We start from the raw sequence: 18,353 nt of genomic DNA on the forward strand, positions 1-18,353 counted from the left end.
ATCATAAAAATAACGTAATTCATTATATTAACACATTAGAGAAGGAAAACCATTTGGTCATCTCAAAAGATGCAGAAAAAGCATTTGAGAAAAAGCAACCTAATTTGTGATAGAAACCCTGAAAATTATAAGTAAGAAGGTTACTTCTTAATTAAACGCTAAAACAAAAGACATGGAAAATATCATTCTTCATGGTAAAATTTATAAACATTCCCTTTAAAATTAGGAACAAGCTGAAGATGCTATCATTCTATTCAATGTTATTCTCATGATTCATTAGTAAAATTTAAAAGGGAAAATAAATAAAAGGTATTCAAATTGCAAAGAAGAAATAAAATAATCATTATAAGACTGTACCATCATTAAGCAGATACTATTACTGCCTACAGAGAATATCCAAAAGAATCTATTGTCTAGTTATTAGGATTAAGAAGGGAATTTAGCAAAGTGGCCGAGTAAACAAAAACCAATTGCCTTTCCATACAGCAGCCATAAAATTATAATAATATAACTTTTAAAAGATAACATTACAGGGACTTCCTTGGTGGCACAGTGGTTAAGAATCCGCCTGCCAATGCAGGGGACCCGGGTTCTACCCCTGGTCCAGAAGCTCCCACATGCCGGAGCAACTAAGCCCATGCACCACAACTATTGAGGCTGCACTCTAGAGCTTGCGAGCCACAACTACTGAGCCCACGCACCACATCTACTGAAACCTGTGTGCCCTAGAGCTCATGCTCCACAACAAGAGTAGCCACTGCAGTGAGAGGCCCGTGTACCGCAACGAAGAGTAGCCCCCACTCACTGTAACTAGAGAATGCCTGTGTGCAGCAACGAAGACCCAGTGCAGCCAAAGCAATAAAGAAAGATACCATTACAATAGAAATAAAACTATATAGTCAGGACATTTATGAAGAAAAATTTTATTGAAAAACATTAAAGAAGACCTAAACTAATAAAGAGATATACCATGTCCATAGGTAGGAAAACTCAATATCATAAATATGTCAACTCTCTCCAAATTTAATGCAAATCCAACCAATATCTCAATAGTTTGTTACAGACATTATTAATCTGATTCTAAATTTTACATAGAAGAGCTAAGGCTCACAAACAGTCAAGATACTTTTGAGGAATAAGAACAAGGGTGTGTGTGTGATGGAATGGGGATGAGGGTTGCCCTGGCAAATGTCAATAGCAAGATTCATAAATCTATGTACATCAGGCAGTGTGGTATTTGAACATGGATAGACAAATAGACCAAAGGAAAGAATAGTGAGACTAGAAGTGGATCCATAAATATATAAAGACTGATTCACTGGCACTGCTGAGCAGTGTATGTTGGGGGTGGGGGTGGTGGAAATGACTGTTTAATAAATAGTGTGGGAATAAGTGTTTGTCCATATTGGAAAAAAAATGATTCTGGATTCCTCCCTCACATCATATATAAAATAAAGTCCAGGTAAAATAAAGAAAACTTTCAATGTGAAAGAAAAAAACTTAAAAAAAATTTATATATCAACATAGAAGAATATTTTATGACCTTGGGTAAAGAAGTATTTTCTAAAAAAGATGCAGAAAATACAAATCATAAAGGAAAAGATTAAGAAATTAAAAAACTCAAATTATGAATTTCTTTTTAATGAAAGACAACATAAAGACAGTGAAAAGACAAGCCAAAATTGAGAGGGCATATCTGCCATGCATATAATTAACAGAATCCATGAAGAATGCCTAAAAATCAGTAAGAAAAATTAAAAACAACCCAATAGAAAATGAGGAACAGGGATGAAAAGGCTTCTCACGGAAGAAGAAATATGAAGGGCCAACCAATACACAAGATGTAGTTTAATTCTATTACTAATCAAGGAAAAGCAAGAGAAAATCACGAGAGATATTTTTACACCTACTAGAGTGGTACAAATTTAAAGTCTGACAATTTTAAGTGTTGGCAAAGCTGTGATACAATGGGGTCAACTAAACACAGGTAGTGTTACCAGATAAAACATATGGGCCCAAATAACTTTGAATTTAAACAATGAATAACGTTTTTAGTATAAGTATATCCCAGATATTGCATGGGGTGTACTTACACTAAAAATTATCTATTGCTTATCTGAAATTTAAAGTTAATTAGAGAAAAAAAAGAATGTTAATTAGGTGTCCTTTTTCATTGTTGTTTGTTTTTAGCTAAATCTGGCAACCCTACTCACAGGGAGTTTCAATGATATTTATAACATTCTATTTCTTAAGTTGGGTGATAGGTTCATGACTGCTTATTTTATTGTTTTACTTTTAAAAAACAAACAAACTTTAAAGCAAGTCTGTCATGATTTATAATTCTACCTGGTGGACCCAAAGCTTTGGCTAAAAAATCAGCAGCAGCCGTAGGCTGGGCTGGGGCATCAAGTGCTGATCCTTCCTGGCCTCCTTGGGATGCACCAAATTGGTTGTGGCTGGGCTTTCTCCTTGCTGCTCTCGCTGTGCTTCTGTTGGTGATTACTGCACCCCCATCGCACAGCTAGATGGCAGCTATTAGAGTCGGTTAGATAGGGCATCCCACCATATTGCTTTCATAGTGTCTGGGTGTTACTCAATGCAGGATCCACTTTAAGCTCATGTTCCAAGCCATAAGATTTTCTAACAATCAAAGGACCCTCCAATCTCCCCTGCTCCTCAGAGAAAACGCAGAAAAGAGATCACAAAGAACATTCAGATTAAAGAGGCTATTAGTTGCAAAATCACTTGCCTAGTCCCATGGGAAGGAGCTTGCTGGAGGGAAGAAAGTCTTCCATAAAATTTAATTGATGAAGACTCAATATCTAAAGACTCTTCTTGAAGCAAGTGCATAAGCAATGGGTAAAGACTACAAAGAATACTGAGACCACTAAAACAAGAGTAGGACCTTCCAGCATAGCACAAACAGCAAGGGAGTAGTATGGGGGCTGACAGGACATATAGAAGAGATTCCAACCAGATGTGCAACTAATAAGCCCCAGGACTGCAAGCAGCTCTGTTCTGCTCACTGTGTAATCCCAGTGCTTAACCCACTGACCAGCATAGAGTTATCCTCAGTATATATTTGTGCGTGGAACGCATAAACGCATAATGAATGAAAGAAGTAGCAAAGGGAGGATTAAAGGCTATATCAGATCCTTAGAAAGGAGGATTTAAAAAGTCACATCACAATCTGCTGAATCTCTTATATACTGCATTGTGTATCGGTATGTAAACTGTTTATTTTTCTCAATACAAGATGTGGGTTCATAAAGCCTGAATTAAAAGAACCCCTGGGTGAAACCACATATCAATTTCAGTCAAGAACCTGGTGTCCAGAGTCGGCAGAACCAAAGAAGCAGGTTCTAATAGATGCCATCATAACTGGGCCTGCTTTTGCCTGTGTTTGCTTAGTCATCCTAGCATCACTGTTGAATACATCCTTGGTTTCTTCTGGCAGACCTTGAGGGATCATGGCCAAAATTCTGACACTTTTCATTTTGCCATAAGGTTGGGATATACTGGACTTTTCCGTCAATTCTTGCATTTAACCATTTATTCAGCACACATTTATAACACATATGCCAGGTACTGTGCCTATGCCCTGGAGATTTAGAGGTAGTATTTAATGAGCACTTACCGAGTCAGGCACAGTGTAAAGCACATTGCTTAAATTATTTAATTTTCAGCTCTAAGCAGTAGATACTATTATTAACCTATTTTACAGATGAGGAAATTCAGAGGTGAATAAGACATGGTCAATGGCTTCAAGAGAGGAGATGGACATTTGCAATATGCTGTTCTGAGGATTTTCCAAAGTACCATGGGAACATAGTGTATATGTGACCTGAGATGCTGTCCTAAAACACCTGTATTAGTTAGGTATTGCTGCAAAACAATATTACAACACAATTAGCAACTTAAAACAATACACATTTATTTTCTTACAATATCTCTGGAATCAGGGATCCAGGCATGATAGCTAGATCCTCTGCTTCAAGGCTAGGTCCTCTCACACAAGGCTGCAGTCAAGGTATCAGCCAGGGCTGGGTTCTCATCTGAAGGTCTGACTGGGGAAGGATACACTTCTAAGCTTTTATAGTTGTTGAAAGCATTCAGTTCCTTGGGGGTTTGAGGGCCTCAGTTTCTTGCTGGCTGTCAGCTGCTCTCAGTTCCTCACCATGTTGCCCTTTCCATAGGGAAACTCATAACATGGCAGCCTGCTTCTTCAAAGCCAGCAAAGGAGAGGGTCTCCTAGCAAGAGAGATGTTACATTCTTATATAACAAAATCCAGAAGCAACAACCTATCACCTTTTGCATATTATATTAGTTAAAATAAAGTCACAGGTCTTGCCACACTCTAGGGGGAAGGGGTGACAGAGGATGTGAATACAGGAGATTGGAAGCACAGAAACCACTTTAGAATTTACCACCCTGTGCTCTTCTTCATCTGACCAGATTAACTGTCCCTCCTATCTGCCTCGAGAGCTACCAAGGCTGCCACATGTGGCTGTGCATTCCCGTGGCTGCAATGTGAAAGGTACCCTGTCCCCACCTGGAATTATGTAGCACACAACCTACATAACCACACACAGCAGGCCTGCCACTTCCATCGTAGTGTTTCTAACACTACATTGTGAGAATCTGTTTACTTTTCTCTCTCTTTACTAAACTGAAAGCTCCTTGAAGTCAGAGACTGCTAGATCCCCAGTATAGCAAGTGCCAAACAAGTGTTTGTCAAATAAATGGGAAGAAGAAGGGAGCACAGCTGGCTCACATGGGGTAGCCTGGGGAAGACTTCTCAGAGAAGGCACGTGGATGCTCCTCTTTATTTCTCCGCTACATACGGACACTCAACTTCCTTAAAGAGATTTCAGGAACAATTTCTTCTTTTTAAAATTTATTTATTTATTTATTTATTTATTTGGTTGTGCCAGGTCTTAGTTGCAGCAGGCAGGCTCCTTAGTTGAGGCTCAGGGGCTCATTACTTACGGCTTGCCAGCTCCTTAGTTGTGGCATGTGGGCTCTTTAGTTGTGGCATGCAAACTCTTAGTTGCAGCATGCATGTGGGATCTAGTTCCCTGGCCAGGGATTGAACCTGGGCCCCCTGCATTGGGAGCGTGGAGTCTCAACCACTGCACCACCAGGGAAGTCCCTCAGGAACAATTTCTAAGGAGATATAATAATAAAAATTTTGGTACACTGTGCTTTAGTTTCCTACCAAATAATCTCCATGGAGATAAACACAAAAACACCCTGTTCATTCAACCCAGTAAAAACCAGAGCCTTTGTTCTCTTAAGGAGATAGTGGGAAGTAGCAAGTGGGATGTTGCCTATTTTTCTGGACCTGGCAAGTAGGGCCCAGAGCAGAGAAAGGGCACTGAGCTTCCTGCAGTCCAAGTCTGGGCAGCATGCAGCTCTGGGATGCACCTCTCTGCAGGGCTTGCTGAGCGATGCCATCTCTGCGGTGCCGGCCTCAAGTTCCTCTCCACCACCTTGCTTCTCGCACTGCTCCACCCCAAGCCCCTGAAGCATGCTGAGAACTTTAAAGTAAAGTAAATAGAGAGGTGGACAGAACTAAGGACAGTCTTAAAACTGGTTACACATTTTAAGATCATTAGCAACTCTCCTTTCAGGTTTTTCTTCATATAAAATCATTTCTGTTTCTTTAGAGTTTCTTTATGGTTTCCATGTTACAGGCCTTAAGTCATTTGCTGTGGTTCTTCTAGGGACTGATAAAGGTAAAGTTAAGACCAACGCTTGATATCCCAGGTCATGGCAGCATCTGCCCAGGGCTCTCTCACCCAGACCTGACCAAGGGGCCAACTTGGAAATTTTAGGACCAGCAGTCACACATGAGGAAACCAATGATATGTGCAGCAGTGATGGGAATTAAAAAACTAAAGCCAGAAATGGCCACCACTTCAAAATGATCGTTCTGTGGTTTTCTTTGTGGAGACAGAGTTGGTTCCTCAAATTAAGCTAATAAAGAAACAGAAATCAAACACTTGCCTGCATGCCACCTCCTCCGTGCTCTCTCGGGGAGGAGAGGCCGGGATGAGTGGAGCTGAGCTTTGAAGGAGCTCACGTTATCTGTTCAGTCACTAGAGGCCTTTGGACCTGCTGTTCCTCTGTGTTCCGAGGAACGCTTTGACTCAGAACAAAGGCGCCCACCAGCGAAGTTCACAGCCTTCTGCTGCTCCTCCCACAGCAAAGATCACCTTCACACTGTCCAGACACCGACTGACTCCGCTGACTGCATCTTCGGGCCCTGCTACTGAATGATGCCATAGTTGGAAAGTTTCTTTTATGCAGCTTCTATTAAATGTGAGCTTTTGGGTGCCCTCGAGTGGTTTTGAGGCAGTAAAAACTATTCAGAGGTTAATGTTGCTTTTAAAAATTAATATGCAATTTATTGAAGTTACAGATTAAAAAAACTATTTTTTTTCTGAAGCTTTTAAGTTCTGCATCAAATATTATTGTTCATTGTATACTATATACAGCCTGTCATATTTTTTAAAACTATGTCAAAGGCCTTTGAATAATATATGATCCTGTTTCTAAGCTTAGATAAATGAACACCTTCAAGCATTTTAAATTGCATTTATAAATCAATGTATTCTATTTCTTTTTAAAATTATTATTTCCATGTTTTGATTGAACTAACACAACCTTCCTGAGTATTCAACTAAAAAGGAATCATCATAATTCAAACTTATAAATAAGGGTGATTTTAACTTCTTTTAATATTTCAATACTGTGTATAAACTTAGTAAAATTATAACAAAATTGAAAGCAATTATTCACACATTATAAATTGGAATTTAATATCTGGTAATTTTAAAATTAGGCCAAATTGTGTTAAACACTGCAGGCACATGAAATACCAAATATATTCTTTTCCTTCATACAAAATATTAATATACCACAGGATGATTTCTTTAAACACATCCATACTTAAATCTAAACCAGCCTGTGGCTGAGTGATGCTTAAGGTCTGTACTGCTTTCTTAGGGCTGTTGTAACAAATGATCACAAACTGGGTGGCTTAAAACAACAGACATTTATTCTCTCCCAGTTCTGGAAGCTCAGAGTCTGAAATCAAGGTGTCAGTGGGGCCCGGCTCTCTCTGGAGGCTGGAGAGGCGCATCCTTCCTCACCTCTTGCAACTTTGGTGACTCCAGGCATTCCTTGGCTTGCGGCCACATCACTCCAATCTTTGCCTCCATCTTCTCATCACCTTCTCTGTGTGTCTCCCCTTCTGTCTCTTATAAGGACTCTTGCAACTGGATTTAGGGCCCACTCAGGTAGTCCAGCCAGGATGATCTCATTTCATGATCCTTAATTTTATTACATCTGCAAAGAGACTTTTCCCACATAAGGTAACATGCACACATTCCAGGGATTTGGACATGGACATGTCTCTCTGGGGACCACCATTCAACCCACTATCTGCACAGAGGAGCTGTCATTCCAGTGAATCACGCAGTAATGCCCAGAGGTGGTCAAAGGGTGCCTTTCTGATGGCAACACTGCTGGGACATAGTAGTTATATTTCTAGCATTGCTGTCAATGCCCTTCGGATGAGGCTGTCTCATAATTGAGCCCTGAGTTTACATTCTGTTTTACTGAATTTGTTTAACTTCTCACAGAAGTCTGCACCAACCCTCCTCCCACATGGACTACACACTTCACTTGACAAGGTTTTGCATTTATTAACTCAACATATAAAAATATATTTTCTGGTTATCTCTAAAGACATTTGAACTTCAGAATCCTGGATTCTTTTCATATCCTTTCAATCTGTTAGGCTCATCAACTTAGGGTTAGTGATTAAAATGGTGCCCAGTTGAATTCTGGCATTCTTGTTACGGTTTTGCCTGACTCGTTAGTCCCACTTCTAAGGTCTTTCCACTGCCAGTTTCAAACAGCTGGGTAGGAATTCTCTTAGGACTTTAAACAAGTCATTGAAAAATGAATCTCAAAGAGCGAATTCTGACAGTAGGTCTTTACTTAAAGGAGGTGGATTTGTAGAGTGGTTAAGAAACTATTCTATATGTATAAGCTGTGTGGCTTGAGAAAATTACTTAGTCTTTCTGAGCTGGTGTACCCCTCTCTATAAAGTGGAGGTAACATCATTCCAAGTTTCTTCATTGGGTTGTGAGGATTAAAAGAGAAGTGCATGTAGAGTACTTCCCACAGTGCCCAGTTTATAACAAACACGCAAAAAAAGTTAGTGTTTAGAATACTAGAATATTTGTGTCTAGCAGATGTTCAGAAGAGTGTTCCTATGTTCCCTTAGGACTATATGAACACAAATTGTGGTAGATGGAGATAGTCCCTAAAAGGAGGTATCCTCCTGCATATAATACATTCATTCATCTTTATTTATATTCAAATATTTATTGAGCATCTACTATCTGCCAGGCACTGTTCTAAGTGCTTGGGATGGATCACTGAACAAAACAGGCACCAATCCCTGCCTCACGGAGCTTAAGTTCTAGTGGAAGGAGCCTTACTGAAGGGGATAAGTACCACCAAAAAAATGGAGTGGGGGAAGCGGGGAGAGCAGTGCCGGGCGTGGGGTGGGCTGCACGTTAGATACGCTGGTCAGGGCAGACCTCATGAAGAAGAAGACATTTGAGTAAGGACTTGAAGGAGGTGAGGGATATGCAGGTATAAGGGGAGACACCATTTCAGGCAGAGAAGACAACAGTGCAAAGGTCCTGAGGTGGGAGCATTCCTGACATGTTCAAGGACAAGCAAGAGATGATGTAACTGGAGTGGTGTAAGCGAGGGGGAGAGTACACGGGAAAGAGGTAGGGCTAGATCTTGAAGGTCATTAGCATCTCTTTAATAAGATGGGAGGCCATTGCAAGGTTAAGAGCAGAGGGGTGACATGATTTAACCTGAATTTTAAAAGGATCACTCTGGCTACAGTGTGGAGGATAGATGGGAGGAAGGGAAGGTAGAAGCAGGGAGACCAATCAGAGACTATGTAGGAATCTAGGCAAGAGACAAAGGTAGCTCAGACCAGGAGGTAGCACTGGAGGTGGTGAAAAGTGGGCAGATTCTGCTTTTATGATAAAAAGAGCTTAGGCAATTTGTTGACATATTGGATGTGGGATGTGAAGGAAAAAGAAGTGAAGGAAGGCACTAAGATTGCTAACCTGAGCAACCTGAAGAATTGTGTTACCATCAACTGAGACAGGGTGGGCTGTGAGTAGATCAGGTGTGGGGTGGGAGTGAATGTATACTAGACATTCAAAGGTGAATTTTTTTTTAATTAATTAATTTATTTATTTATTTTTGGCTGCGTTGGGTCTTCGTTGATGCCTGGGGGCTTTCTCCAGTTGCGGCGAGCAGGGGCTATTCTTAGTTGCGGTGCGCGGGCTTCTCATTGTGGTGCCTTCTATTGTTGCGGAGCACGGGCTCTAGGTGTGTGGACTTCAGTAGTTGTGGCACGAAGGCTCAGTAGTTGTGGCTTGCAGGCTCTAGAGCGCAGGCTCAGTAGTTGTGGTGCATGGGCTTAGTTGCTCCACGGTATGTGGGACCTTCCCGGACCAGGGCTCAAACCCGTGTCATCTGCATTGGCAGGCAGATTCTTAACCACTGTGCCATGAGGGAAGTCCCAGGAATTTTCTTTCTTTTTCCCAATTTTTAAAAATTGAAGCATAGTTGATTTACAATGTTGTGTTAGTTTCAAATGCACAGCAAAGTGATTCGGTTGCACATATATATATCTTTTTTCAGATTCTTTTCTATTATAGGTTATTACAAGATGTTGAGTACAGTATAATTCCCTGTGTTATACAGTAGGTTGTTGTTGTTTACCTATTTTATACATAGTAGTGTGTATATGTTTCCCAAACTCCTAATTTATCTCTCCCTCAAGGGAGAATTTTCTGTATGAGTTTAGAGTTTGAGAGAGAGACAGAGAGGTCTTGGCTACAGATAAAAATTTCAGAGCTGTCAGCATATGTATGGTATTTAGAGCCATGTGACTAGATGAGATGACCAACACAGTGGAGTTGGATAGAAAAGAGAACTGGAACGGTGGCAGAGCCCATCAGCATTGTGGAGCCAGGGAGAAGAGTGAAACCAGCAAAAGACACTGAGAAGGGGCAACCAAGAGACATGGTGTCGTGGAAGCAAGGGGCTGATTCTCAACAGTGCTAAAGTCTGTATTTAACTTGAAATGCCCTCCACTCGATGACAGTGAGCCCTTAACAGTCCAGGTGACATCTGTTGTAGCCCTCCCAGTTTCCCCTAACTCTTCCTGTCTAGCTAGACATCTTTTGACTTTCTGCATAGACTTCTGTAGGGGAAATCTAATGGGTTTTAATAATTTAAAAATAATAAGGAAATGAAAATCAAGAGATACACCTTGGGATAGCAATAATAATTTTTTTAAATATGCTTATAACTTGTTCACATAATCTATATAAAATGTGCACATCACAAGCAAATGCCCTTGCAGTCACTGGTTCTTAGGAAAATTCCAGTTAGTTCCATAACAAAAGTGAATTTTATGCCATAGCCTATAAGTTGTGCAATGGCAATCCATACAGCACTTCTGGGTATAACTCTGGCGATACATTTTGGACAGTGTGGGCAACCACCGATTTTAGCCCCTTTCTTGCCCATGAATATCTACTGGAAGAGGCTTAGTCACTAATGTAAGCTCTTTTTGAGCTTAGAGTCAATCTCATTTTCCTCAGTATCTTTCTCAGTACCCAGCACACTGTCTGCTTTAAGGTAGATTCTCTGAAAGTATGCTCAGTGAATGAATGAATAGTGAGAGCATGTTGCATTAATGAATGTCTTGAAATAAAAAAACTTTCTTGGTCAGAAACTGAAAGTCAGATGAGCATAACAAGTATACTTAAATGTGGCCTTTTATGTTGAATTTATTGCATACTTTTTGATGGGATCATTTATACTTTTGTTTCCACCGCAGGGCAGGCAAACTACTTCCCACCTTATCTGAACCACATATATTTCCAAAAGCAATAACTAGGCAGAGAGAGGAGAAATTCAGCTTTCTAATCAGCACTACTATTGAGGACACATGCTATTTTATTTTTCATATCTCTCTTTTATTCTCTTGCTACCACTTCAGGAATTATGATTTTCCATATCCTCAAAGTAAAAAGTCTCTGAGAAGGCAAGCAAACCAATGTCATCACCGAGTACACCACACAGGTGACTATGAGAAGCTGTATTACTGGCCAAAGGGGCATAAAATAGTTACTCTGCAAACCAATCAAAAGGACCATTTCCATGAGCAGCTGCCTTATTAGATGCATAATCAACAGTCTATCTAGGGTCTCTTTCCATGGGGGAGGCGGGGGAGATAAAGATTCTTTTTGTCAGTGTGTTCCAGTTTTTCATATGATTCTTTGCTGTCTCCAGAATTCTTTTTCAGCCCTCAGACAGCTATAAAATTGATTGGCTTGAATGCCAAATAAAATAAAACACAGTAGCCTACTTTATCATTTACTACTAGCTATTTATTATGAGCAGTGCTGTGTTGGGGTATCGACCCTGAGATTAAAGCTAGAGCAGTATAGATTCTAAGATTCTGCAGACACATAAAACTCCCCAGCCAGGGTGACAGATGATAATGAGATTATACTCAGAGGCCATCTTTTATCTCAATGGAGCCCAATAGCTAACATTTCTTAAAAATAATGAATTGTACAAACAATGCAGGGAACGTTTGCTTAGCAGTTCTGCAATGCAACTTCCTGGGGCCCTAAGTATGCTGGCAGGCTGCCCAGCTGTCTGGCCACTTACAGCAGACACTCCCTCACTTGGTTGGTTGGTTGAATCTTTTGTTCCTTCATTTACTTCAACCCACCTGGCCATGGGAGGTGCCTTTCTTCCTGAATTTTCCTTGTAATCATCATGTTCTTTCTTGACTCCATAACCTTTTTTCTCACAGTATCCCTGTAGCTGGGAAGCCTTCTTGCCTCTCCAAAATCAAAACCATACTCCTCCTTTAGCACACAGCTCAAGTCTCACATCTTCCACAAAATCTTACACAAAACTTTAGAGTAAATTTGTTCCGGATCTAAATACTGGCCTGACGACTTATTAGCAGTGGAGCTGAGGGCAACTCACATCACCTATCTAAATCTCAGCTTATTTACTATAGAGTAGAGGTTAAAATTCTTATCTCCAAGATTCTTATCTAATTCTTATCTGATTCCGGGTACTAAGTATATAGGGCACAGCACAATTCCTAACTCATAATGGGTACTCCATAATGTTAGTTTCCCCTATCTTGCCTTCTTTTCTCAGCTAAAATTTCAGCCCACAATTAGGTTATTAAACAGACACTGAATTTTTTCACAGCAGGATGTCCTGGATCTCAGGCTCTTCTGTGAACATTCTCTTCACCTTCTTGCTTTAATCCATGGATCTGAACTCTGGCTACACATGGCAATCACTTTGGATGTACCCACAGCTTGGGCCAAGTCCCAGAGATTCTGATCTAATTGCTTAGGATGGAGCCCAGACATGACTTGACAAACAATTCAACTCTGTCTGCACCACGACTGCAGCCAGGCAACTAGTCAGGCTGAAGGGAAACACATGAACTTTCTGAATGGTCTTAAATCTCACTGGGTGGGCCTTGGTCCAGCAGGCCTTCTAAATCCCCTGGTCCACTCACCGGCCTACTCCCTTGGACAGTGATTTCTCACCTCCTCTTCTCTACTCAAACCTCCAACTCCTCTTGCCTTATCTTTATTCTCTGCTAAGGATGTGAAGCCCTCACTCATTGATAAGATAGGAAAAAAAGTGAACACACCCCCATCAACATATCTTCCAGCTCCCTGTGTGCATACCTTGCCTTCCCCGCTCTGACTATGAATGGAATGCCCCCACTGCTGTCAAAGGCCAAAACTTCCACTTATATCCTGGAGCCCATTCCTTTCAGCAATTATCACCATGACTCTCCCAAATCATCACTTACTCCCTCTTTACTGGAGCATTCTCACCAGCAGCTAATAAGCTGTAATAATTCCCATCTGAAAATAAATCCCACCCCCGACCCCCCAACCTCACATACATCTCCAGCTACTGCCCCATTTCTCTGGTGCCTTTTTAGGAAAATAAAAACTAATTTAAAAATAACTAGTCCTGGGACTTCCCTGGTGGTCCAGTGGTTAAGACTTCGTGCTTCCACTGCAATGGGCACAGGTTTGATCCCTGGTCAGGGAACTAAGACCCTGCATGCTGCGTGGTGTGGCCAGAAAAAAAAAACAGTCCTCACTTGTCTCCTATCCTCTCCTCCCAATCTCTCTTGAACCCCCTCCAATTGGGCTTTCACCACCACGGTACTGAAACAGCTTTGTCAGGTCACCAAACACCTCCAAGGCCAAATCAGCAGTCACTTCTCAAGCCTCAAGTCACAGCATTTGATACAGTTGATCATTCCCGGGTCTCACTGACTCTTGGTTCCCTCCCTACACCACTGGCTGCTCCTCCTGTCTCCTCAACTGACTCCTCATTTCCCTGACCTCCAACATTGCAAATGCCCACGGGTCAGTTCTCAAATCTGTTAATCCATCTACACTTACTCTCCCTGTGTGATTTAGTCCAGCCTCGTGGTTATAAATACTATTTATACACTGGTGACTCCAAGATTAATATCTCCAGCCTGGACCTCTCCCCCAAGCAGCAGATTTGTTTCTCCAGTTGCCTTCTCGACATCTCCACCTGCATGTACCTCTGCCACATCTAGTATCACACTGAACCTGAATTCCTGATTCCTACCCATCCCCAAATCTGCTGCTCCTACCACCTTCTCCATTGTAAAAAGAAATCCCATTTTTGTAGTGGTTTGGATCAAAACACTTGAAGTTGTCTTAAGACAAATCTCTTGTTGCCATATCCACTCCATTGGTATATCCTACATCATACACATTTTTCAATGTTATTAGATTATCCATACCCATAACTTAAAATCGCCAAATAGCATTCCATCAATAACAATAAGTACACTTACACAGTGCCCAGCATTGTTCTAAGTGCTTGACATATAATTTATTGAATCTACAACAACTCTGTGAGGGAGGTAGACTCTCGATCCCCATTTTATAGGTGAGATACTTAATGCACAGAGGAATTGCCCAAAGTCACAGAGTTAGTAAGTGGAATGGCTGAGATATGAATGCAGGCAATTTGATTCCAGAGTCCATTTGCTTGACTACAATGCCTTACATTTGTCACATGCTTGAATATTTACATTGTTTAGAAGTTTCCAGTGTTATAAATCATGTTGTTTTGATCACCTTTGTGTAATAAACCTTTTCTTAATTTAGAATCATTTCTTTAGCATACATTCTTAGAAGTTGAATTGCTCAATGAGCATAAACGTTCTCAGTCCCTAAAATGGCTAACCTATTATTAGTAAACATTGGCTCTTTGAAATCTGAAGTTATATACAGTGGTAGGAAACTTTTTCTTAATAGAGAAAAACCTCTGAAGAAGAACTTAGCTAGCTAAGTTTGATCCTGACTCAGTCACTTAAGTACTCATTTAATCTTGTGGTCTTCAGTTTCCTCATTTGTAAAATCAAGATAATCCTTACATTACAACTTTCTCACAACGATGCATAAATCAGGCCCTTATTTCCATCAAAAGAAGAAACTTTAGTGTTACTTTCCCCAAAAAACCACAAACTCTGAAACTTAGATCTATTACCATTCAACTCTAGAAAAGTCTTGATCCATTGCATCTTTTAAGGCCATGGAACACACAGTTCTGACTTCTAAATAACTTTGCACATCTGCATTTTACACCTACCTTGGCTCACTCATTATTGTTTCAAGGTCCTATTCTCATCATCTGGAAACCTAAAGGAAAGATTAAGTAGTACTAAATATGCCACGGCTGTATATCAACTGTGACCACACATTTTATTTCTTGTGCTCTAATCTCAGTTTTGATATCACAGGTTTGGATAATGAATAGCCAATAAGTAAACCATGCTCTTATGCTCTTTTTTGTCTTATTTACCCATTCAGCCTTCAGAAGATCCATATACTGTAAGGGGGAACCCATAACTTACACATACCAACACTTTACTTTTTAGAGAATTTTCATCCCTTACTCTAGAACTAGTTATATTATCTTCTACCCACAGTCAAGATAAACTAATAGGACCCCTATCTCCGCAAGGCAAAAGTCTCAGAAGCCAAGATGACCCACTCCCTTCCTTTTTTCTTTTTCCATCTGCTGTATTGTCTGTCAGCAATCAGCTGGATTGCTGGCCCTTTCTCTGCTCTCCCCTGAATCTGAAAGGTTGGAAGCCTGGGAATTCTATTTCTCAGAATACAAAGCCAGCAAATATCCCAGTTTAGATTCTGCCAGTGCCAGAGACAAGAGATGAGGAGGGCAGAAGGGAAGCAGGAGACATAGTCTTCCCCTAGCAGCAGATGTTAGATTTGGCAGTGGCCTCTGAGTATCCCTCAGGAAGCAGTTTCCACAAGTTCCTGACCTGTGTGGCAATAATTCCCTACAGGTTAGCTGCAAACCTGAGAGCTAACAATGGGCTTCCCTCACCTTTGCTCCTCTAGCCTTTCCAACTATTTTATAAGCACTTAATTGCCTATTTTAAATACCTTCCTGCTTCAAGTACCCAGAGTGGTTTCTGGTTTTCGAACTGAAGACTGACGGAAATATCCCATCTCCTAATTTATATAAACCTGTGGTCAGGTGTCCACTTAAGAAAAAGACAAGTCTAGTTTAGATGATCGGTACCAGATCCCCAACCCATAAATTGTAAACAGATTTTAACTCCCAGAGTAGCCCCTTTATGTGATTTCTTTTTCTTCCCCTAGGTCTTGGAGAATTCTATATTAAGAATTATATTACAGAGGCCGTATCTAAAAAATGCAACACCAATATCAAACAATGTTCCAAGTGATATCTGGAGGATGGCTACCTCCACATATGTCCATCCTTAATATTTTCAGCTCCCTTTCATTTTATTTCCCTTCAATTACTTGTGTGTATGTTTAATTTATGATTTTGTTCATTCTTTTAATGGCAGGGACTTTTTGCTTGTTTGTTCCCTAGCACCTAGGGACTATTCAAAGATTTTGGTTAAATTACATGTAAAAGTAAATTTGTGGGTTCCCATTTGCCTTGATGGAGTAAACATCAACTCACACACTTTGAATTTAAGTTCACTTTAGCACACATAAGCAGATCTTCAAGTCTCTTAGGTTCTCCATTTTGATTAGCAGTTCCATTGTATTCCAGAAATTCCTTCTCGTATTGATGATGGGTTTACAGTTACACATTTCACACCTGCCTCAATCTCATAGATTTTAAATGGTCTCTCCTAGGTGATCCTTACGTACACTAAAGCTTGAGAACCACTGCAATAAATAGAAACAGAGCTCCTTTTATTTGAAATCCCTATGCAAGGAGTAAAACCCAACGAATCCAAAGACTTGGGGTTCTTTCCATGATTCACATCTGGGAGGTGATGTATAGAATGACAGAATTTTGGAGCTGAAAAGGTCCTTACAGATCATTTAAGCTTATCATTTAGGAGATCATAAATCATATCTAGAATTTCATAGATAGTTTAGGACAGAACAGAACAGAACTCAGAACCTAGGTATTCTGAATTTCAATCTTGTGCTTTCTTTAAGATGGTTGTCATTACATTTGGGTGAGTGGTGAACTGAACAACTCTATGTGTGCCAATCATACTGTGAACACGCTTATGTGTTAGGAAGTTGTCTGACAAGTAGTAGTAAAGTTCTAACAAAAGTTCTAATACAAAATGTATTAGATGCTTTCCAATAGATGCAGGTAAAGTGTCTTGAGGAAGGGACAGTGTTTTCTAATATGCACAAAGATGTAACATGGACTTCTGACAGGTGCCACCCCCTTTTCTTCAATACGACCTTACGACTAACAAAGAATGTGTAAGTGCTAATCTCAGTAACAAATACAATACAGATGCAGCTTTTGGAAATTTGAATTATGTAAACTTGAAGTTGCTAATACAGAAAAATTTTTATAAAGTTGAAACTCTCTAAAAAGCTGGCAAGGGCTTCCCTGGTGGCACAGTGGTTGAGAGTCCGCCTGCCGATGCTAGGGGACACGGGTTCGTGCCCTGGTCCAGGAAGATCCCACATGCCGTGGAGTGGCTGGGCCCATGAGCCATGGCCGCTGAGCCTGCGCGTCCGGAGCCTGTGCTCCGCAACAGGAGAGGCCACAATAGTGAGAGGCCCGTGTACTGCAAAAAAAAAAAAAAAAAAAAGCTGGCAAGAACTGCAAATTCCAAACTTGGCTGACCCAGTAAATTGCAAACCATGTTCATGGATTGACATGCAGAGGTACTGCATTATATATATAACATGACCCACCCTCTTATTCACGTGTACCAGAATCTCCCCATGTGATTTTAGTGACCGTTGTCCTATTGTTTGCACCATAAACCTTATCTCAGAAGTTATATATAATAAAATACTCTGAACCCATAACCACTGCCATTAAAACTTTACCATCTATTAATTTAGGAGAGAGCACACTCTAAAAGGCTCTAGAGAGAATGATGTAAAAATAGATAGAGGATTAGGGCCAAAAAGAAAAAAAAAAAACCCTACAGCAACAGCATCTCCCATCCTAATGTTTACTCCTCTGTGAAAACCAGTCTTACATTATGAGTATTGTAAATTATGTGACGTGTTCGGCAGAGCATCCCTCACAAAATGCATCTCTCTTAAAGCTCCTTCATGTCTTTAAGTGATTCTAACCCCAACTCCTATGCCTGAAAGACAGTGTGTAAAGTTGGAAGGAGCTCTAGGAGTTTCCAATTTAAGCTCACATTTAGTGGTCCACCAAGGGGATAGAATTCTCTGGTAAACATCCCAGAAGTCAGATCTGTCTTTGTGTGTTTTAAATTCTTTTTAGTATGCCAGGAGATGCATCATCGTGTAGAACAATGCTCTGGTTATTTTCACTCCAGGTTCTAACAGGGCTTGTGTTTGTCATTAAGTCACCTTCATGAATGCCTTCATGGGGCTTGCTTTCATTATGCCTAGTCAATCAATTAAAAGAGGGCCAAGCATTCTTATTGCCCGCACTCCCTGAATGATTAGAGAATTGGTGAGCTAATAAGAACAAAACACTCTCAACCTCCTACAGTTAGTCTACAAGCACGGGGCATGGCATGCCTTGTAGTCCATGTGGGGCAGCACCAGAAGATGAAAAGAGCTGCATCCCCCATGCCTCCCCGGTCCCCTCACTGCCTGATGCTGCTGCTGCTGCTGGGCTCTCCCAGGCCCTGATCCTGGGCCATCCAAACTCAGGGTGCCAGGGC

The sequence above is a fragment of the Hyperoodon ampullatus genome, assembly GCF_949752795.1.
Source record: "Hyperoodon ampullatus genome assembly, chromosome: 2".
NCBI classification, from domain to species: Eukaryota; Metazoa; Chordata; class Mammalia; order Artiodactyla; family Ziphiidae; genus Hyperoodon; species Hyperoodon ampullatus.